Source organism: Chlamydotis macqueenii, chromosome 1, assembly GCF_036417535.1.
Source record: "Chlamydotis macqueenii isolate bChlMac1 chromosome 1, bChlMac1.mat, whole genome shotgun sequence".
Taxonomy (NCBI): domain Eukaryota; kingdom Metazoa; phylum Chordata; class Aves; order Otidiformes; family Otididae; genus Chlamydotis; species Chlamydotis macqueenii.
The window spans coordinates 174,998,348-175,022,148 of NC_141556.1; positions in this window are offsets into that span (position 1 = coordinate 174,998,348).

The window sequence follows — 23,801 nt, forward strand, 5'->3', positions numbered from 1 at the left end:
CCACTCCTCAGAGGATTTGTTTTCTAGACCCTTCACCAGCTTTGCTGCTTTTCTGATTTGCTATTTCATCTGATTTAGGAAGACAATTTAAAAAAAAACAAAAAAAACCCCAACCAAACAAACAAAAAGCCCACCCAAACTCATACTATATTAAAATCAGTTATTCTTTTCAAAAGACATCAGAAAGAACAATTACAAACACACATTAGTAGAGCATAAACATTAATATATTTCTAATTTTATCAGACAATTATTTTTGTAACCAGTAGGATAATGTACATGTGGCATTATAGAAACATATTATATCTCTAGCTGGAAGACACTCATAAAGATTATTGAGTCCAACTCTCTGCTTTTCATAGGATTACCTAAAATTCAACCGTATGACTAAGTGCATCATCCAGATGCTTCCTGAATTCTAACAGGCTTGGTGCCTTGACCACTTCCCTGGGCAGCCTGTTCCAGCTATTGAGCATCCTCTTAGTGAAGTACCTTTTCCTAATGTCCAATCTGAATTTCTCCTGATGCAGATTCATACTATTTCCTCATGTCCTATCACTGATGTCATGGTCAGCAATCAAGTACCACACAGCCAGTCGCTCATCCTCCCCAGGGGGATGTGGGACAGAATCAGGAAGAAAAGAAACTCATGAGTTGAAATACAAACAGCTTACAAGACTAGTAAAGGAAGGATAATAATATAGATATATGAATAATGATAATGATTATGATGATAATGATGATAATAATATAGGGAAAATAAAATACACAAAACAAATTATACAGAATTTTTCATCACCCGACAACCAGATGATGATACAGCCCATCCTGAGCAGCAATCATGGAATGAAAACAAAAGTGATCCTGGAACAATCCTGAGCAGGAAGATAAAGAGAGAGAGAGCTGCCCATCGGCCAACTCCCACATATATGATGAGCAAGGAATACTTTCTTTGGCTAGTCTAGGTCAACTGTACTGGCTATACCCCTCCAAGCTTCTTGTATCTGTACATTAGCAAAACCAGGTAAGCTGAAAAAAAAAGTCCTTAGTCTCTTTAGCAACAACTAACATTGGTTCACATATCAAAATCATACTACACCCAAAACATGGCAGCTACTGGGAAGAAAATTAGCTCCATCCTAGCCAAAACTAGGATAACTAGTCACTAGAGAAAGACCAGCACCTCCCCATTTGCTGTCCACAGTGAGGAAGTTGTAGATTCTGATGAGGTGACCCCTCAGCCTTCTCGTGTCCAAGTTTAACAAGCCAAGTCACCTCAACTACTCCTCATAAGTCTTGCCCTCGAGACCTTTCACCATCTTGGTTGTCCTCCTCTGGGCACACTCTAATAAGTTGATGTCTGTATATTGAGGCGGCCAGAATTGCACACAGTACTTGAGGTGGGGCTGCATCAGTGCAGTGTAAAGTCGGACAATCACCTCCCTCAACTGCACAGCTATACTGTGCTTGATGCACCCTTGGACACAGTTGGCCCTTTTTGCTGCCAGGGCACACTGTCAACTCATATTCAACTTGCTATCAACCCAAATCCCCAGATGTCTTTCTGCGGGGCTGCTCTCCAGCCTCTTGTCCTCCAGTTTGTATGTATAACTATGATTACCCTGTCCCAGGTGGAGAATCCAGCTCTTGCTCTTGTTACATTTCATACAGGTGGTGACTGCCCAGCTCTCCAGTCTATTGAGATGTCTCTGTAATGACTCTTTACACTCAAGGGAGTCCACAGCTCCTCCTAGCTTAGTATCACCAGCAAACTTATTTAATATACATTCAAGTCCTCCATCCAGATCATTTACAAAACCGTTAAAGAGCACTGGCCCTAAAACTGGGCCCTGAGGAACCTCGCTGGCCACCAGCCTGATGTAATTTCATTTACTATAACTCTTTGAGCCCAGTTCATCAGCCAATTGCTCTCCCAACATATCATGTACATGTCTGGTTGTGTGCTGGACAGAAGTATATTGTGAGAGAGAGTATATGTGAGAGTGATACGTTTAACATTGAAATATACTATTGGAATATATGTTCTAAAGGTTCTTCTTCTTGAGTATTTTCACTAATGAATTACTGAATTGTGGGAATAGATTTGAGTAGAATTACATGAAATGCTACTTGCTATGATTACATTTAGTCTAGACAGGAAATAACCCTGTCTTCCATCTGATTGTAATAATTTATCTTTCAATGATTAAGCCTGATTTTCCACAGCTGTAAGCGAATTGTCTTCTCTTGGTTTTCAGATATTAGGGAAATGTACATGCAGATTTATATAACACTATATGGGTTTATTTATGGATTTATGCATATTACAATATTTAAATACATCCTTAAGCTTTTTAGATTTAGACTGGCTTGCTTTATATAAATCCCTTCTCTGAAATATGCTAGTGTTCAGTTTTGATTGTTGACTCAATAGATTTAGCATTCAAGAAAACATTTTCTTATCAGCTAGACTGCTTCATTTAGGGTATTGTAATTCCATAGCAGAACTCTCAATATTACTACATCATTGTTCATACATTATTATTGATTATACAATTTAGTGTCAGTGTATGGCCCTTATGTTTTAAATCTTCAAAATACATTGTCAAGCATTTCTCTGTTATAATTCACACTTTTGCAATATGGTAAACTGTTCTCTATTACTTGAGTCCATCAAACCTATTTTTATCCAGAATTGATAATCGGCTTTTCTGATGTTGCTTGAAGAAATGGAAAATTGTTAGCCCAATAAATAGATTCTAGAATATTTTATAGCTGAAAATATTTGTCACTATGTCCTAAAAGATTTCCTTTAATATTTAATCATATTTTCATGATATTTTAATATTTTGTTTAAAATGATAATAAAAGGAAAATAATTTATACATTCCATTGCTAAGCTTTAATATTGAAAATTAAAACATATTCGAGGGAAATTATCTGCCAAATTCTATTGAATTTCAGGTTAAATAATCCTATTACTTAAAACTCTTTGCAATAACAGATGTGTCGTCAGTGTCTTCATATTGCATAGAAACTTCACCCAGAGTCATCCAAATATCTTCTGTTTATCTTTTGGTATAATATAGTACTCAGCACACATAAAGACATGGATGTGTAGAAGGGTAAAAAAAAAAATAGTATTTTAAATGTCTAAGCCACTAAATAATTAATAATAACATTTTTTAGCTCTTGATTTTTTCTTTTTTTTTTTTTTTGTAATTCATCCTTAAAGAATACCTATATTCTTTCAATGTCACTAGACACATCACTGTATTTTCTTCTTAACAACTGTTGAAGAGACTGCTTTCATTTGTTTCTTCCTTTCATAGCTTGGAAGGAAAATTTAGCAATTAACATCGGCTAATTTTGTAAATTAATATACATTTCTTAAATTCAGAGAGCATATTACAGCTACATTGCTGGAATATGTACTACAGTAGTAGAAACTTTTAAGCTAGTTTCTTGTATTGTACAGAAACTGTTTAATTTCTCATATTGTACAAAAACTGTGAAGAAGTATGTAAGAGAGACAATTTTCCTCCACATATCTTACAAATGCAAAGATCTGACTCATAGAATTAAATTTTGGTCACAAGGAGACCAATAATGATGGTATAGCTCAGATAAAGGATGAACTAAAAGTAATCAATGTGGTTTGTAAAACAGTTTCTAGTCAGCAGGATTTTATTAGAGTTTGAAGGAGTTACGGTGTTTACAAATCAAAGGCTTTTAATAATAAATCTTTCCAATAGGAATTTTTATCATAATTTTAGTGAATTTAAATTGAAGTTTCATTTGCAATATGAGAAAGGAAAGTCATATGTTGTGAACATGCCTCTATAAAAGAACTACAATTGAATTTGTCAAGAGTTCTTGATAATATATTTTTAACTTGCATATAAATGGTAACATATTAAAATGGCTTCAACTAAACACATTTAACCATGCAACATTCTAACGGCATCACTTATACACATTTTTTGCAAAATACTCTGGACATTATTATAGAAAGTTAAAAGTATGAGAAACGTATTAAGAACATCCCAGAATGTACGTAAAAATACTGGCTTTTCACAATTATAGATATTATCTCTTTATATATTTATAGATTTTCTACACAGTGACTGAAATTAGAAACACCAAAATCTGATAGTTCTTTTGATCATTTAACCACAAATATGCCTATTTTTCAAGCATCACAGATTTCTCTTAAAATTCAGTGGAAGCATAGGTAAACTCATAATAGAATTACATGATATGAATATATTACAATTATTATATTAACAGTCACTTTTTATTCAAACTTGAGGGGGTTTTTTTTTGCTTCAGCGAGAATATGAATCCTAATAAAATAAGCATACAGCATAAGCATACATAAGACCCAAAGAGCAATTTAACACTACTACAGTGCAGTTACTTAATCTCTTACTTTTCTGTGTTATGTAGATGTTCAAGAAACAACTTCAGAAATCTACCTTTTAAGTAGATTTACTATCCTAATAAATAGCAATTCTGTTTGGAATAAGATTTTTAAAGTTGCTTGTCTGACTCACAGTACACTGTTCTCACAGCTTCTGAATTTTAATATTCTACATCTTAAAAGAAACTTGTATCAAAAAAAGTAAATACACATAGATTGTTATTTATAGCAGTTTCATATTAATTCTTCAACTTAATCAATTAGTATTAAAACTGGAAGTGGCAAAACAAGTTCGCACTTCTTTCTCCTTCCAAAACACAAACAGTAAATCATAACCACGCATAATTTCTGCTGCTATATATTGTAAAGGTTATGTTTATACTATGAGCTGTGAATTAGATTAATGAGTTTTCTCAGCACCATAAACCTCCTCCACCAAAACAGGAGCTAAATCACAATAAATCACTGTTTATATTCACATATTTATAGGACAGCAAAGATTTAGAGTTTCTCTATAGGGAAAACTACCTCAATACAAGAAGAAAAAAAATTACAGCTTCTGTATTGTATAGTGGATGAACAGGGGCAAAAGCATGAACATTGTTTTCAATTCACTATAATAATGCCAGTAACTTATTAAAAGCAATTGCTAGAGCAAAGCTTTTTGCCAATGCTTCAGCCAAAGTGACAATACACTAATCTAATATTTTCTCTTTTTGTGCCAATGAAGATCAAAACTATTAAATTATACATCTTTTTACATTATTCTTTGAACAATTATTTTTTTGTCAAAAAAAAATTCAGTGATATTATGTGAGCTGCATTCTTTATGTACTGCATACATTAAAAACTTCTTACATGAGCTTGAACAGTATTATTTATTTCTACACATTTACATTGGTGATTTCAGATGACTGTGGCTGTGATTTCTACATGCATTCCTCCTAGAAAAGTACTGTACTTTCTGCATTTTCTTTCATCAGTTGTTCATTCTACATTTTCTTTCATCAACTACCCATAAATTTTTCTGTTATCTGTCCAAAAGAACAATCTAATTAAGCCCTCCTTAATTTTTAAATAGGGGTTGTTTTGTTGGGTTTTTTTTTTCTTAATATCTGGTCAAAAAAAAAAAAAAACAACCTTCATATATTTTCACAGGAATCTTATGTAAATACACCTGCTTTCCAATGTCTATAGTAATAGCTTTCTATTTATGGAAAAACATCTGAAATTACAACAGGAGTGTTTTGTGGAGTGACTACATTTTATTTCTTCCAAGAGCTTCAGAGAAGTGCAGTGCTGGCTATCCTGCCTAGGCATAAATGCTAGTACCAGCAATTAAAGGTAGTCAACAGCCACCGCTTTAGCATAAACACTTGCAGAAAAATTGTCAAAACAGCAAAGAAGGGGAACATTCTTATCACACCACGCATTGTTAAACTGTGGAACTGATTTTTACAGAATGTAGCAGATGGCAAAAGCTTACATGAAATACAGAAGTCATCAGATAAGTTCAAGAAAAGAAAAACATGCATGAATAGGAAGCTTAGTTAATGGCAGTGATATTTAGTGCTTCTTACACTATATCTTTACAGTTCTAAAACTCTTCTCTAAAGCATCTATCATTTGCTATCAACAGAGACAAAAATATAAAACTGTATGGGCCTTAATTTACATTGTATGGTTTCTAAGCATACAACGGTTCTTATGGTTCTTGCTTTACATCCTTACGCAATTGCAGTGTCTTCCTCATTTGCTAAAGTGCAGGAATCAATTTGCTGTCACCTCAGCTGAGAAACAGTAAAATCGTGGTGGTTACTGAGTTTTTTTATAGAAATGGGAAAGTAAATGCAAGATCTTTCCTAGAAATAAAATAATTAATTATAAATTGAAGTGATTTGTTAATTAAAAGTTTTTGAAGAAAAAACTGTTTAGTTTGGATTTATATACAGAAGGTGGCACACAAAGACACATAACCATAGAAAGGTGGATTTCAATTTCAAAACCTCGAGAATCACTGTATGCATGGAAACATGTTGCCATGCTATAGATATTATTTCATGTTTATAGCTTCTTAGGGATCAGCCATGTCTTTTAAAGAAAAAAAAAAATCCCAAACCCTTAGAATCTATACTTTTTAAGAAGAAAATAATTCTGTTGCCTAGTGCAATGCATTTCTGTTTCTATTCCTTCTCCCTTGAACCTCCTCAGCAAGTTTACACATCATATCCTGGTTCTTTAAAAAGACTGGAAAATGTCACTTATTTATTACCAATGAAGAGAGAAGACCTTCTAGAAAGCAGTCAATCTGATCTCTGTTGATCATATATTACAAAATACTATACTCATGTCCTAAAATTGCCTATTCCTCTTCACTAATTGTAAAGGGAGCATACACTCACTTATCTCACACATAGTTGTCTTCACTGTGGTGGTCTACATGTAGTCAGGTGATGACTCCCACCTGAAGAATAGTAGCTCTTTAATACAAAATAAAGAAGTACAAGTGTTTCTTTAGACCTGTAGAGGGCTGAAATTAATGATGTCTATTCTAGAAGCAGAATGGTATGTTAAGTAGTCTTACTCAGTCCAAACTTAACAAAAAAAAAAAAAATTCTCCAGTTAATCAGCAATCCCAAATGCTTTTACTCAGGTCACTAACTCCGAGTAGTAAGTAACGCAGGTAAGTTTATGGCTCCAGAAAAAGTCAGATAACATTCTAATAAGATTTAATTCCTTAGGCACACTACAATAGATCATCTAATTGCAATATTCAGCTACTCAGTACATCATTCTTACTGGAAAAAAAAAAAAGGTTACTGTTAAGACCCTACACATCAGAAGAAAGACAAGGAATGGAAGAATATTTTCAATTCAGTAATTAATTATCCCGTTGATCTGATACAACAGGGTCATTCTAAAGGACTGACACTTCATATCAGTTTTAAAATGAATTTTCTCCTTGGACACAGTATCTGCCATGCTAAAAAGCCATGTACACAACTTGAGGTGAGAGACTATCATACTTTAAGCCCAGTCACTAATCAAGTACCACATAGCCGCTTGCTCACCCTCCCCTTCCCTGGGGAACAGGGGACAGAATTGAGAAGAAAAGAAAATTTGTGAGTTGAGATAAAGACAGTTTACAGGGATAGCAAAGAAAGGGATAATAATATATATATTAGTAATAATAATTATTATTGTTATTATATGTACATATAGAGAGAGAGATTAAAATACACAAAATTAACAACACACAATTTCTCCCACCCAACTACCCAATGACCTATATAGCCCATCCTGATCAGTAATCACAGAATTAAACTGAAGTGACCCCAGAGCAATCCTGAACGGCGAGAAAAAAAAAAAGAAAAAAGCGAGCACCCACCAACCAACCTCTACATGTGATGCTGAGCATGACGTTTACAGCATGGAGTACTTTCTTTGGCCAGTCTGGGTCAACTGTATGGGCTATACCCCCTCCAGCTTCTTGCATCTGCACTTTAGTGAAACCTGGGAAGCTGAAAAAAAGTCCTTGATCTCTTTAGCAACAGCTAATAACATTAGTGTATTATCAACATTCTTCACATATCAGTCCCATACTACATCCAAAACAGCAGCTAGTGGTAAGAAAATTAACTCCAACCCAGTCAAAATGAGGACAGGGAAAAAATTTATGGACCTCCATTCATACTGGGTAAATCACACTTCTTGATCAGAGACCATCCTTACATTTTAAATCTATATGATATTGACAAAATGTTGCCACAGATGTAATAATTTCTATTCTACAGCTCTATTCTCACATGCAGCAATGTGCATGTTTCAAACTCAATTTTCACCAACATAGCTGACAAATTCTGAAAACATCCAGCTCCTTATGGATTAATTGAGATACTTCTTAGTCATCTGGATATGCAATTACTCATCTCTGCAGTTTTTCTGTAAAAGAGTTAACCACTCAATCTTTGATTTTTTAGCATATAAAGGCTTGCAAATGTATCCATCTCATTAAAAGCAGAAATTCAGGAATATTTATAGACTTACCAAATTTCCAAGCTGTGCTTTTTTTTTTACCTCCAGAAGAAGACTTGAGTAACCTAGGCTCTTCCAAACCTTTTCCAGTTCTTACGTGGTTTGTGCATGAATGCTGACCTGATTCCTAATAGTTTGGTTAAACAAAAAAGAAACCTAAAATCCAGCAGCATTGTAACTTTACTGCGTGGTTTAGTGAAATTTTTTTTTTGTCTTTCTCCAAGTAAAATACAAATTTCATTTTTATTATATGGCATAAGAAAGAAGTAGTTTCTTCCATGATGAAGAAAATAAATAAAAATACACTAATAGCAGGGGGAAAAAAATGTAAATTTCTGTTTGTTGACTAAAATCCCATTAAGTTCCATCATCTCTTGGTATATGGCTTTACTTTGTTTGCTAATCCCATCACTAAAGCTGTTATTAGGTACTTTGAGTAAAATCATGTTAGACTTGCTCCAGCATAACAACTTCTTATTTTACAGAGTCAAGGTCATGTGCAGAAGTGTTAAAATAAAGAGTAATTTAATTTCCATAGTAAAATAATATTTTTAGAAACAGAGATATATAGATATCTGTAGTCGATAAAACCTGTGTTGTTTCAACATAACTTAAGATCATTACAATATTTTTTCCTACTTTTACCCCTTTTATGAAGCATTATGCTCAGAAAATACTCCGCATCCATTTCTCATGAGGAAATAAATAATTTCACAAGACAAAAATTTCTTCCTTGATATTTTTTTTTGTGTTTACAAGTGCATCCCAGATGCCATCTGGAGAACTAGGTTATTTCTTAGATAATGGAAAAACCACATACAATTTAAATATTCTGATTGTCTCATCAGATAACTCAAGTATTACACTAAAACCTAGATGGTATGTGACGTATTTGATTATGATTTATGGACAATCACTTGCGACTTGCTGTAGTCTGAATTGTAATGTACTGATGTACTGATGGGTAAATAGGAGGAAGGATAAACAGTCAGAGAATGGCATTGCAGAATAGAAATTTCCATCGAAATGATAGTGACCATTCTCTACGTATCCTTTATCAAAAAAAAAAAAAGGTAGGAGAACTGTGTAAGCTACTCTTCAAAGAACTACAATTCATTATGAAGTTATTGATTATTGATATTTTATTGGATTTCTAAAAAGGAAAGTTCTTTCTTTTTTTTTCAATTTTGTTTATAGTTATTTACTGTTTGGTGAATTAGTGTTGTTAACTCATTCATTAGCTTGAACTAGACTGTAATATCTCTTTCTGAAGTAAAACCTGTAAAAACATAAATAAATAGACAAGAATAGTGGAAAAAATTTGAAACAGACTCTGCCAAAATCACATTCAATTCATAGACTGGAGGTTTTAATTATATTAAGTAGCCTCAGAAGAAGCTGAATATAGTGTTTACACCACAATCCTCTTTGTGAATCCTAGAAGAGAAAACCAGTTTACAATGTGCATTATACAAAAAGGTGATCACGGCTGCCACATCGCTGCAGTCATCTTCAACCAAGGAAAAATTGATTGTTAGCAATAATGGCTTTTGAGCGGAATCAATTCACGTAAGTTTTCATTTTCTTCTAGAAACACTTTTAGATACAGTAACATAAAGGGCCTATGTAAAATGTGCTATGAGTGTATTAGACCATCTTTCAGCTGGTTTTTTTACTTACACAGCAGATACAATCATTAGATGGTCACTATTTTGCTGTTTTCAATTAACTGAGTCATTTAACTACATGATAGAAAGATTTTTGGAGTTCTGAAAGCTAGAGAATTTTCTCTGTCTTTCAATATTTCTTCCTACAACTAAGACACTCCCTAGCTAAGTCATTCTGGATTCTCTATTTTCCCATGGGTTATTTAGAACTTCTGTTGTGTTACTCACTTTATTTATTATAAATTTCTTCTGGACAAGGAATTATTATACAATCTGATAAGACTGTAACAAGCACAATTAATATACTGTAATGATTAACTGACTATAGTCCTCTTAACTTACAATAGTTATCAGAAAGATTAGACTTATCATCTAAGCTAATTTAGGTCTGTCAAGAAGGGGAGATAAACAGAAATGTAAAGAAAGTCACCTAACTCCTTTTATAATAGGTGCCTAAGTTGGATAACTCATCATCTAGGTAGTCTATCTTTTCCCATTAACCAACTACAGTGGAAACCAAGACAACCAGCTTAAACACTTTCCAGTTTTCTATAGAGTGCTATTTATACACCTCAGCATCCTGTTCCAACAAGCTTCTTGTAAGTATAAAACTAGACCAAAAGATGAATCCGCTCTTGCTCTGAAACTTTTTATGCTTGGAAAGAGATATTGCTTTAATTTAATTACAAAGTACCTTGCTGGTTTTTTTTTTTCTGTAGTGCAGACATGGTTCTTCAGTGCAAAAAACCTAACCTAGTGTAAGAGACTGTGTTGAATGTTTATCTCAACATTGTCGAAATGTCAAACCACCACCCGAACTATGGAACATCAGTTAAATCATAGGAACATAGTCTTCCTGTTATCTTGCAATTCCCATTATCTTGCAAGCCAGTTCCTGTTGTCCTGCGAAACTGAATGCAGAGCTGATTCTGAGAAATTTAGCCCTACCCCCCGGCATGTGCCCAGATCCAAGGCCAGAAAAACAGAGGGGCCCAGGGACAGTATTGGGCATGCATATCACCACCAGGTGAGGGGTGCAGCTAGGCAAACCAGCTCTTGGAATACAATGAATATGCAATGAAACAAACAATAAAAGGACAAAAACAACCAACATCAAAAGGGGAACAAACATCTACGGAATGTTCCCCCACCGAGTGAACTGGACTGTCGGGATACCGCAGCTCTGTGGTGGTAGCTATTGCAACTGAAACTCTTTTCCCTCTTTCCTTTCTTTCTCTCTTTTCTCTTGCATTTGCGAACTTGTTGTCAGGTAAATAAAGTTACCTGGCACTTGACTCCATTTTGAGTCTTAATTCTGTTTTCAAGAATATGAGCAAAACCTCACTCTGGCGTGTGAGAGGTCAGCTAGAACGCAAGGGCGCCTTCCTCTTATCTGAAATCAGAGCGTGACACCCAGTAACACAAGTAATCAACACTTCCTAACCTGACAGTTGACAAATTCTTGAAGCTCAACCCACGTAAACCAGTAATCTCTCAGGTTCTCTGGAAGACACAGTGACAAAACAGTGAGGATTATAAAACACTTCTCATCCTTTAGCATAGATTTTGTTCTCCCTTATATTTTCATAGAGACCACAAATGACATGAATACTACAGATGCTAGATTTGGCATTTCAAATATTTTGTCCCTGGCTTTTATTTTTAGCTGTGGAGCTCATGTTGTTTTAAATAAGTAGATTGGGTGACAGAGAGAATAAAATAGAAAGAGCACTAAATAACTGTGCTAGCCCTCCAGACTTAAATTACAAATAACACTAAAGAGATAGAAAATACCAATGTGAAAGGAGAATCTTAATTGTGACCACGTTGGTTTTGTTAGGATTCATTAGGTCAGTGGAGCTGATCTAATTTTTTAATTAATAAATTGATTTGAAAGGAACACATGAAAATATTGCCAGACTTTCATAAACCAAGCAGGATAATTACAGTAGAGATTACAAAAACATTTTGTAACCACTGATTTTTTCATTTGAATAACTACGTTCTTACACAACAGTTTTAAACTATGCTGTAGTGTAGCTACAATGTAGGAGGTGCTTCTTATGGAGTTTATATAAATATAAACAGCAAGTCTGCTTTTTTTTTTTCTCCCAAATTCTCTAATCTGTACCACTTGGGAAAAGTTTATAAGCATATACTTTTTTTTATAATTTTCATATATATATATTTCCAAATGGAAAATACAGATAATTTTTAGCAACCAGAGGACAACTGTGGGTAAATTTCCCAGAAGTTTTTTTCTAATAATGTCTTCAAATTAGTATAGTTATTCTTTAAACTTAATTTCTCTGTTGTTATTTTAGTTATTTTCATTTTTTACATTACCTTAGAGAAGATTAAGTATTCCTAATAATTAGAGGACATTTTAATTGGTTTTTAATAGTATAAATAAATCAGCAAGGTTCTTCCCCAGGAAAAAAAAAAAAAATCGTAGACCTGATGAACTGTTTTATATTCCCAAAGGAATTTTGAACTCATTTAGGTTAAGTTACCACTAAGATTAAACACTTTTTTTATATGCTTTACAATTTGAAAATTAATTGTAAATAAACTAGCACAGGGGGAAAAAAAGTTCGATAGCATGAGTAAGAATGCTCATATGATACCATGACATCAGATCCTTTCTTTAGAGGAAATTTTGAAACATGAGAATGGCTGAGTAACTGGAAATCACCTTGTATTAGTACTAGATCAGAAGGCTTTACTTGGTCCGTCTCTGCTCAGTCTGGTAAGGTCCATTGCAAGTTCTTAGACAGTATGTAAAATATGATACTTTATTGTGTGATTTTTCTTCACAGGAGAAGCTATATAATTCTGATTCTGCAATGCCTTGTATAGGCTTATCATCTGGAAACTCCAAGTTTACAAGTTTTTGAGCCTTATCTCTCACATTCCATCATATTTGCTTGGACAAAGACTTGCCAGGCTCGTCCGGAGGGCTTTAAACTAGAGTTGCTGGGGGAGGGGGAGCACAGTTCAGCCCACTGCTGTCAGCATGGCGCCAGTGCCAGCACCGAGGGTCCAGAAGCTGAGGAGGGACCACAGATAAGTGCAAATAAACCTAAACTGCGGTGCAATAGCACCCCTGTAGCTCCAGCCAGCAAGTCGGCTTTGTTGGGGGCCCAGCTGAAGTGTCTCTATACCAATGCACGCAGCATGGGGAATAAACAGGAAGAGCTGGAGATGCTTGCACACGAGCAGGGCTACGACCTCATTGGCATCACGGAGACGTGGTGGGATGACACATACGACTGGAGCATCAACATGGAGGGGTATAGGCTTTTTAGAAAAGACAGGAAGGGGAGACGAGGAGGGGGTGTCGCTCTCTACGTCAGCAACTGGCTGGAGTGTGTGGAGCTCCGCCTGGGGATGGAGGAGGAGCTGACAGAGAGCTTATGGGTCAAGATTAGAGGATGGGGACGGACAGGGGACGTTACAGTAGGGGTCTGTTACAGGCCGCCTGGCCAGGAGGACAGAGCAGATGAAGTGCTCTATAGGAAGACAGGAGCAGCCTCACGGTCATAGGCCCTGGTCCTCATGGGGGACTTCAACCACCCTGACATCTGTTGGAGAGACAACACAGCAGGGCACAGGCAGTCCAGGAGGTTCCTGGAATGCGTAGATGACAACTTCCTCCTGCAGGCGATAGAGGAGCCGACAAGGAGGGGTGCCATGCTCGACCTCGTGCTCACCAACAGGGAGGGGCTGGTGGAGGATGTGAAAGTAAAGGACAGCCTTGGCTGCAGCGACCATGACATGGTGGAATTCAAGATCCACGGGGCAGCAAGGAAACTACATGGCAAGCTCTCTGCCCTAGACTTCAGGAAGGCGGACTTTGGCCTCTTCAGGGACCTGATGGGCCAAGTGCCATGGGAGGTGGCCCTGGAGGGAAGAGGGGCCCAGGAAAGTTGGTCCATATTCAAGGAGCACCTCCTCCGAGCTCAGCAGAGGTGCATCCCGATGAAAAACAAGTCGGGCAAAAAGGCCAGGAGGCCGGCGTGGATGAGCAAGGAGCTCCTGGACCAACTGAAAGTGAAAAAGGAAGCCTACAGAGGGTGGAAGTGGGGACAGGTAGCCTGGGAGGACTACAAAGAGGCTGCGCGAGTGGCCAGGGATAAGGTAAGGAAGGCCAAAGCCCTGGCAGAACTGAATCTGGCCAGGGATATAAAATGTAACAGGAAGAGCTTTTATAGGTATGTAGGGGACAAAAGAAAGTCCAGGGTAAATGTAGACCCCCTCCAGAAGGGAACTGGTGTCCTGGTTACCCAGGACATGGAGAAGGCTGAGGTTCTCAATGACTTTTTTGCCTCAGTCTTCACCGACAAGAGTTCCTGTCCCACTGCCCAAGCTGTAGAAGGTGCAAGCAGGGACTGCAAGAATGAAGAACTGCCCAGTGTACTCGAAGAGCACGTTCGGGATCATCTAAGGAACCTGAAGGTGCACAAGTCCATGGGTCCTGATGAGATCCATTCGCGGGTCCTGAGGGAACTGGCGGATGAAGTTGCCAAGCCACTGGCTATCGTATTTGAGAAGTCGTGGCGGTCTGGTGAGGTCCCCGATGACTGGAAGAGGGGGAACATAACCCCAATTTTTAAAAAGGGGAATAAGGAAGACCCGGGTAACTACAGGCCGGTCAGCCTCACCTCTGTGCCTGGCAAGGTCATGGAGCAGATTCTCCTGGAAACCATGCTAAGGCACATGGAGAGCAAGGAGGTGGTTGGTGACAGCCAACATGGCTTCACCAAGGGCAGATCGTGCCTGACCAATTTGGTGGCCTTCTATGACGGGGTGACAGCATTGGTGGACAAGGGACGAGCAACAGATATCATCTACCTGGACTTGTGCAAAGCTTTTGACACTGTCCCGCACGACATCCTTCTCTCTAAACTAGAGAGACATGGGTTTGATGGACGGATCACTTGGTGGATAAGGAGTTGGCTGGATGGCCGCACTCAGAGAGTGGTGGTCAATGGCTCAATGTCCATGTGGAGACCGGTCACGAGTGGCGTCCCTCAGGGGTCTGTGCTGGGCGCAGCCCTGTTCAACATCTTTGTCGGCGATATGGATAGTGGGATAGAGTGCACCCTCAGCAAGTTCGCCGACGACACCAAGTTGTGTGGTGCCGTCGACATGCTGGAAGGGAGGGATGCCATCCAGAGGGACCTTGACAGGCTGGAGAGGTGGGCCCGTGCCAACCTCATGAAGTTCAACCAGGCCAAGTGCAAGGTCCTGCACCTGGGTCATGGCAATCCCAGGCACAAATACAGGCTGGGCGGAAAATGGATTGAGAGCAGCCCTGAGGAGAAGGACTTGGGAGTGCTGGTGGATGAGAAGCTTAACATGAGCAGGCAATGCGCCCTTGCAGCCCAGAAGGCCAACCGCATCCTGGGCTGCATCAAGAGAAGCGTGGCCAGCAGGTCGAGGGAGGTGATTCTCCCCCTCTACTCTGCCCTGGTGAGACCCCACCTGGATTACTGTGTCCAGTTCTGGAGCCCCCAACACAAGAAGGACATGGACCAGTTGGAGAAGGTCCAGAGGAGGGCCACGAAGATGATCAGAGGGCTGGAGCACCTCTCTTATGAGGACAAGCTGAGAGAGTTGGGGCTGTTCAGCCTGGAGAAGAGGAGGCTCCAGGGAGACCTGATAGCGGTCTTCCAGTACCTCAAGGGGGCCTACAAGAAAGATGGGGAGAGGCTGTTTAGTAGGGCCTGTTGCGATAGGACGAGAGGTAATGGTTTTAAAATAGAGGGGGGTAGATTTAGATTAGAAATTAGGAAAAAATTTTTTACGATGCGGGTTATAGAACACTGGAACAGGTTGCCCAGAAAGGTGGTGGAGGCCCCATCTCTGGAAGCGTTCAAGGCCAGGCTGGATGAGGCTGTGAGCAACCTGACCTAGTCAGGAATGTCCCTGCTCCTTGCAGGGGGGTTGGACTAGATGACCTTTGAAGGTCCCTTCCAACCCTAACCATTCTATGATTCTATGATTCTATGATTCTATGAAACTTCTGTTGAAATCCAAGAATTGTAAGGTTTTCAGATTATCCTCCTGACATTTAAAAATGTCACTGATACACTTAAAAGTTAAAATGCAAAGTCATGTTGCAACAGTGGTATGTTTTAGACATATGCTACCCAATATAATTACTAGACAAAATTAATCTTGAACTGTATTTGCCTGGTTCTATCTCTTAAGATTGTTCTGGGTTCCACTGGGGAAAAAAAGAAAAGCCATGATACATGTCATGGGCCAGGCTATCTGAAAGCACTAGCCCAGACTATATTAGCCCTGCTCTAATGGTTTAGATCTCCATAGGAAAGACATACAGAAGCATAGATGAACAGTTAACAACATCACTTTCTCATAACACACTTGAGCAGAGACCACAGTGTGACAGTCACCCATGTAGCAACTGCTTTATTGGCTAAAGATACGGGGGAAGTCAAGGAGATTGGCCTGAGGCAATGCGAGAGGCCATTGAGGGCTTATCCAAAACAGTAAAGTGTTTTATCATCAGCTCTTTGGAGGGGAACTCATTCATGGATGTCCAACACCATGCAGAAGCCTAAATTGGAGTGGGAAGAGTTGCATTTAGGGAACAAGCTGCCAGCCAGTGCCAAGCCGCATTGAAAAGTCAGAGTGAGTGTCCTGTCCCCCCAGCTTTATGGCGCCAGACCCAACTGGACCAAAGGAGCAGGAGCCTTGGCAGACATCAGTAAATTTGTACAGAGCGTATGATTGTCCCAGAAATCTTAGAATAGAAATTACTACACACCCACTATACCTGTCCTGCTTAGTAAATAAAGCTTAGAATTTTATTTTTTTTTTAATGTTCCTGAATGGTGGTGGTTGTTCTTGTAGCCAGTCCACCCTGCTCTCCTGTGATGGCATACGATTATGTGTTGGCGCATACTTTAAGAAATACTCCTGTACGGAAAAGGCAATATGGAATTAAACCCATATAACTAATCAACACTCCAGCTTCATGGACACTCTCTGTAGTGGTAGCCAAACACACTTTAGAGGCATAACGGTGTTTCCTAGTTCCCAAATAAAAAAGTATTTATCACCATTGGAACTGAGTTCCGGTGTTACTATCAGGAAGCTTGTCAGCATGTATACTTATGATTTTATAGCAAGTCCATGGTGTAATTCCAATGTTGATGATAAGATCACAGGTTCTTCATTGAACTAATTGATGATACAAAGGAGAATAAGCAGGATACGGGCTTTTCTTTAGAATCCTACCAATTTCTTTTAGTCAGGTTTCTTCAAGATAAAAATGTCCTTGGGGGAAGAAAAACTATGTGGTAGGATGCTTTCATTCATAAATCTCACTATGCTTACAGTATCATTTTTCACTATCCTCACCCTGACTTCTGACTACATTACTCCCCACTTGCCCTTTTCAGGAACTCTACATTTTATTAATAACTCCTTAGTTACAGAAAACATCTCTAATCAACAACTAAATGTGAAGTGGAGAGAGAGCATGAAATGCAAAAGGATAAAAAGTAGAAGCAATGCTTCAAAAATCTAGTTGAAGTTTTAAGCTAAGGGCTGACAGGCAGGTATATTTCAGAGATCTGGTACATACTTCATCAAATCATAATAGCTATAATTTCCTAACTATCTGCTCCAGTGCAATAATGAAACCTTTTAGTCTTTCACTTTTTCTTGCAAGAAAAAAATTTCAGCATCTGCAGTACTACTGATTTGCTCTACCTCAAGATTCAGAAGAGAAAGCCCTTAGCAATGTTATTGTTCACTATGTATCCATCCTGCTGCTGTAACATTCTGAAGTGTAGTATTTAAGAAATTTTTTTTTCTTCTTTCCCATCTCTTCTTTCCCAATTATTACAAGTTTTCCTAAAAATTTTAATTTTAAAATTATTTTTACAGCATACGCTTTCTTACACTTTGGAAACAATAAAGTTCCAAGTTTTTTTCTGTATGGTGTATCAGCTCACACTATTGGAAAACTCAGGAAGTTGTTGGCATTAATCTTGATAAAAGCAATAATTTAATCTTATCTGCCTGTATATACTGAATTAATCAAATCTGACTATTTGAAAGAAACTGAATAGAATGTAAGTATGACATGACAAGGTGCTGTCATAGAGAATGCTAACAAGAAAAGGTAGTAAGGGTTAAGGGGGAGGGGGGTAATAATGGGTAATTTTTGATGGGGAAAAGTCTTGCACAGTAGTCAAAGTTGTTTTTTCCTAACCATGAACCAAGCCTCTAGAGTCTTGAAGCAGCTGAGCCTACAAGAAGGTTGTAGCACATGTTTGGAAAGAGACATACGGAGAAAGCAATCCTATTTCTAGATAGTTGTGGGGTTAATCAGTCTGGGTAAAGTTTAGAAATTATGGGAAAAATAAATTGTAGCTAGTATTCATAGATACTGAACTTTTTTTTTTCCCCCTCTTCTTATTCCTTTCTTTTGTATTCCATGAACCTTGGGTGAACCAGTAAACTAGATTTTGTTTTACAGGAGAGAGTTTTTGCCATTCACAATCAAATACTAACATCAGTGTGAAAGAGTTCACAGATGCCAAGCTCTGCTATGCCTGTCATGTTAGTATGATCAGGAATTATGGGGCTCAGTGCAGAGATCCAGCTGTTCTGGTTTTGTTAGTGAGGGGGGGCCTAAGGTGGTAGCTTCTGTAGGAAACTGCTAGAAGTTGCTCCCCTTTGTTTAGTGGACTCGGCTGGGCCTAGGGCGGACCCGCTGCTGGCCAAGGCCGAGCCAATTGGTAGCAGAATGTTCCGTGATAGCGCCTTTGCGATAACGTACTTAAGAAGGGGAAAACAGAAAAAAAAAGAGGAGAAGATGTGAAGCAGCTGAGTGGGGGGGCAGAGAGGGGGAGGCGCGAGCCTCATGGGCCTTGCAGGCCTCACCCTCTGGCCTCCTGCCGGGCAGCCGACTGGGCCCAACTCGGCCCAGCCTGGCTGCAAGAAGTGGAGAGGAGATGAGAAGTGAATAAGATGTAAAAAGGATCCTGAGAGGCGTCTGCCAGCCTGTTGTAAGGAACGGCTGCAGACGCCAAGGTCAGTTCAGAAGGAGGGGGAGGAGTAATGCGGCTCCTGGCCAAGATTCCTCTGCAACTCGTGGTGAAGACCATGGTGGAGCAGGCTGTCCCCCTGCAGCCCAAGGAGGTCCACGGAGGGGCAGAGATCCACCTGCAGCCCGTGGAGGACCCCACACCAGAGCAGGTGGAAGCCTGAAGGAGGCTTCGGCTCGTGGAGGGCCCACTGGCACAGCTGTTCTAGAGGGACTGCACCCCGTGGAAGAGATGACCCACTCCGGAGCAGTTTCACGAAGGACTGTGGCCCGTGGGAGGGACCCCATGCTGGAGCAGAGGAGGAATGCGAGGAGTTCTTCCCCCGACGACGACACAGCGGTGTAAAACAACGCATGATGAACTGACCGCGACCCCCATTTCCTTTTTCCCCCCCGTGCCGCTCGGGAGGGGAGGTAGTATAGATAATGTTAAGCCCGGGAAGAGGGAGGGGTGGGGGGAGGTTATCTTGTTCCCTGTCTCATTCTCCTGCTAATTTTAGAAATAAATGAATAGTTTTCCCCAAGTCAAGTCTGTTTTGCCCGTGACGGTAACTTTAAGGATTTCTCCCCGTCCTTATCTCAAACCTTGACCTGTTTTTCTTATATAATCTCCTCCTATTCTCTCAGAAGGTGGGGGGAGCGAGAGAGAGACTGCGTAGTCTGGTCCTGATCGTGGCTGAACTACGACACCAGCCTACCAGTTCTGGAATGGTATAGCGCTATCCAAAGAGGAATGAAATGACATGAAACTTTTCCCAAAGGACTATACTTTAAATTAACTGAATGACTCTAAAGTTGTATCTGTATAGGAACTGGAATATGCTAATAGTTATTTCCTTCTTCGTACCATCTCAAGTAGCACGGTTGTCCCTGCTGTGCTGAATAGCAACTGCCAAAATCAATGCCTCTTTTCAGTCACTGACAAAAACCTCAGTCTTGAGCCAGTTTGCAGAACAATGGACCAAGGAGGTCTGCAGCAATAAGAAGCTTAGAAACAACAGTGAGGAACTGAGTTTCTCCTTGTGCTGTTCTGCAGCTCTTCATGTCTCTCTGACATGATGGACAACATTTTAAAAATACATAGATAATTTAGAAATTATGTAAAGACTCCAACTGACTCGGATACCCAAGTACTCTCTCTCTCTCACTAGTAAGAATATGAGCCTCTTGATTCACAGAACAATGTAATTGTTGTCTAACCAAAATTTTTACTGTTCTCAGTGACAAGAAAATTAAAAAAACATCCAAGTCTATATAATAGTCCTAATTGCCATATTCAGCATTAATTTTAAAAAATATTTATCTCAAATATACAGGATCAAGTAAACTATTAAAAAAAAAAAAAACAAAAGAACAAAAAAAAAAATCCCAAACCAAACCACCACAGTTTTTAAACAGAAAAGATTTTTACATAATGCTTTACTTACTCTGGCATTCTTTTTTTTACTTTGCAGAGTAAAAAATGTTAAGGATTACCTTGTTCATGGAACAATATATACTACAAATGAAACATCAAAAGAATAGCCCTCTGTAGCAGATCGTATTGTAATGCTTGCAAATACATTGCTACAGCCTAGATTTTTGTACGTATATCTTCATTTTACAGGCAATGTTGATAATGACTGTGCATATAATATGTTTTATTTGGATTTGTAGCAAGCCTTTGATCAAGTTTTACATGACAGGCCTCAGCTTAAAACTATGAGCTTCAGAGATCCAGATTAAGACACAGAAAAGGATGAAGAACTAGTTAAAAAATAGACTAGTGATTATGTAATGGAGAAAAAAAAATAACTTACTGTGGTTTTATGTGGGTCAATGTTCACATCTGAAAGTGTTAACATCTGCAGAATGTGTGAGGTAAGTAACAACACCTAACTAACTGCCCATAAATGCCAGAATGACAGAGAGTAAATGAAGAGGTGGATGGCAGCTTTCCACAGGGGTGGTAGTGTGAGAGCAGCTGGAGTACATCGCCCTCAGGAAGCACAATCATCTTTTCTCAGTGGTAATTTGAGTGGCACAAGCCCACTGCTGCACTCAGGGGTGTTAGCAAGTATATTCAGTATCCTCAGTTTACGACGGGACACCAGATTATCACTATGAAAAGCTATTACTTCCATATGTGCTTAAACCATTTGCTTTCCTGCTTACTTTCTCATGACCTGTGTCATTGACACAGCCACTAGTGCTGTCCCATATGCTCTGCCATGGGACAAGAAGGAAGATAAGTATACGTTATGTCACTGAATTACCTCTCCTGAGTGAAGATTCTTCAGCGAGCTGGATAAACTCTGTTACTTTATGGTATAGGAAAAAAACAAAACAAAACAAAAACCCCAATAAAATTATATGAAAGTCTACAAGCCTTTAAAAATGCTTATATTTGTTCTATGGAAGTAGAGTTTCTCACATTCATTTATGTGCATTGCTTCAATGTAAATCTAGTTCATAAATCCAAATGCAGAAATGGAAATAAAAGTATACCAATTTTAAAGAGGTTTGGCTCTTTCAAATTCCATTGATTTGGGTACCTAGTTCTTAGGAAAAACAAATAATTGTAATGTAATATTTAGCACTAATCAAAGAGCTTAACATAGCAACTTGAGCTTAAAAAATCTGAACTATATCTCATAGGTATACTGTAGTAAACCACTTATGTCACATATGTTTCAACATTTCAGAGATTAAATACTTGTAGAATGTCATTCTGGGTTTAAAAAAAAATCATAACTTAAAGATGTTTGGGTTTGCAACAGGACCTCAAGGCCTTACAGGAAAGCATGTCCAAAGCATAGGCAAAAGCTATTTTCTACGTGGAAAATGGAATCAAAATTAGTCAATGTGATAGCACTGCAATAGTGATTAGACAGAGCAGTTTGGAAGATGACTTGTGTTTTTTACTGGTTTTGGCTGGGATAGATATCTACCTTTCTGTCTCCACACCTACTTTAGGACTACACAATGTACTGACCTTATCATGCTGCCCTTTGAGTTTTATCCAGATGAAAGATTTGGGGAGAGATGAGAAGATAGAATGAGAGTTTTGATGCTCTCGATTTCAGGTAGAAAGACATTTTTAAAGTATCTGAATTTTTGTAATTTTTGTTGCCCTATATCATTCTCGAAAACTTTTTCCTTCCCATAGCAGGATTTTCCTCCATTACTCTCCTGGAATTAACTAAATGAAACTAGGTTTAATACCTTCAGAGGGTTGGGGTGTTTTTATATACACACATACACACACACATACATTTTTATATATATTTTAATATTTGTATATGTATTTAAAAAAATGTTAACTTTATTTAAATTTTCCAATCCAACTAAAAAATAAACACAGGAATAAAATTGACTACAAATCTTTGGAGGTGTCTGCCTATTTGTCAGACAAAAAATATGTCCAGGCATGCTATGTAGCTCATGCGCAATGTCTCTTGCGAAGATGGTATGCAATCTGCTGTCTACAGATAGCCTGTTCATTCATAGCAAGCCTTCTGCGCTCTAAAAATCATATACGTGTTGTGGTGGGTAGACCTTGGCTGGCTGTCAGACGCCCACCCAGTTGCTCTCTCACTCCCCCTTACTTAACAGAACAGAGGAAGAAATTAAGCTGAGGAAACTCATGTGTCGTGTTAAAGACAGGGAGATCAGTTACCAATTACCACCACAGGCAAAATAGACTTGACTTAAGGAAAATTAATTTAATTTATTGCCAACTTAAATAGAGTTGAGTGGGGAGAAACAAAGACCAAAAAAAAGGTAAAACAACAGTTCTTCCAAGACTCAACTTCGCTCCTCTCTTCCCAACTCTTCTGCCCACACCTGGAAGGGTGGCAGGGGATGGGAAATGGAGGTTTTGGTCAGTTCATAACACTTTGTCTCTGGCACTCCTTCCTCTTCGTGCTGTTTCCCTGCTCCAGTGTGGGGTCTCGCCCACAGGATACAGTCCTTCATGAACTTCTCCACTGTGGATTCTCCCCACAGGCTCCAGTTCTTCAAGAACTACTCCAGTGTGGGTCCTTTCCACAGGATGTAGTCCTTCAGGAACAGACTGTGTGGGTCCACCAATGGCCAAATTTCCTGCCAGAAAACCCGCTCCTGCATAGGATCCTCTTCATGGGCTGTAGCTCCTGCAAGGAGCCTGCTCCTGTGTGGGCTTTCCATGGGCTGCAGCTTCCTTCAAGGGCACATCCACCTGCTCCAAGTGTGGGCCTCCATGGGCTGGAAGTGAGTGTCTGCTCCTCCATGGACCACCACGGACTGTAGGGGGACAGCCTGCTTCACCATGGTCTTCACCACAGGTTGCAGGGCAATCTCTGCTCCTGTGCCTGGAGCACCTCCTCCACATCCTTCTTCTCTGGCCTTCCTGTTTGCGGGGTTGTTTCTCACACTTTTTTTTCCCCCACTCCTCACTGCCATCCATCATTTTTGACCTTTCCTAAATACATATTCCCCAAGGTGACAGCACATTGGCTGCTGGGCTCAGCCATGCCCTGCAGTGGGTCAGTTGGAGCCAGCTGGGACTGGCTGCGTGCGGCACGGGGCAGCCCCAGCCCCTCCTCACAGAGGCCATTCTTCAGGCACA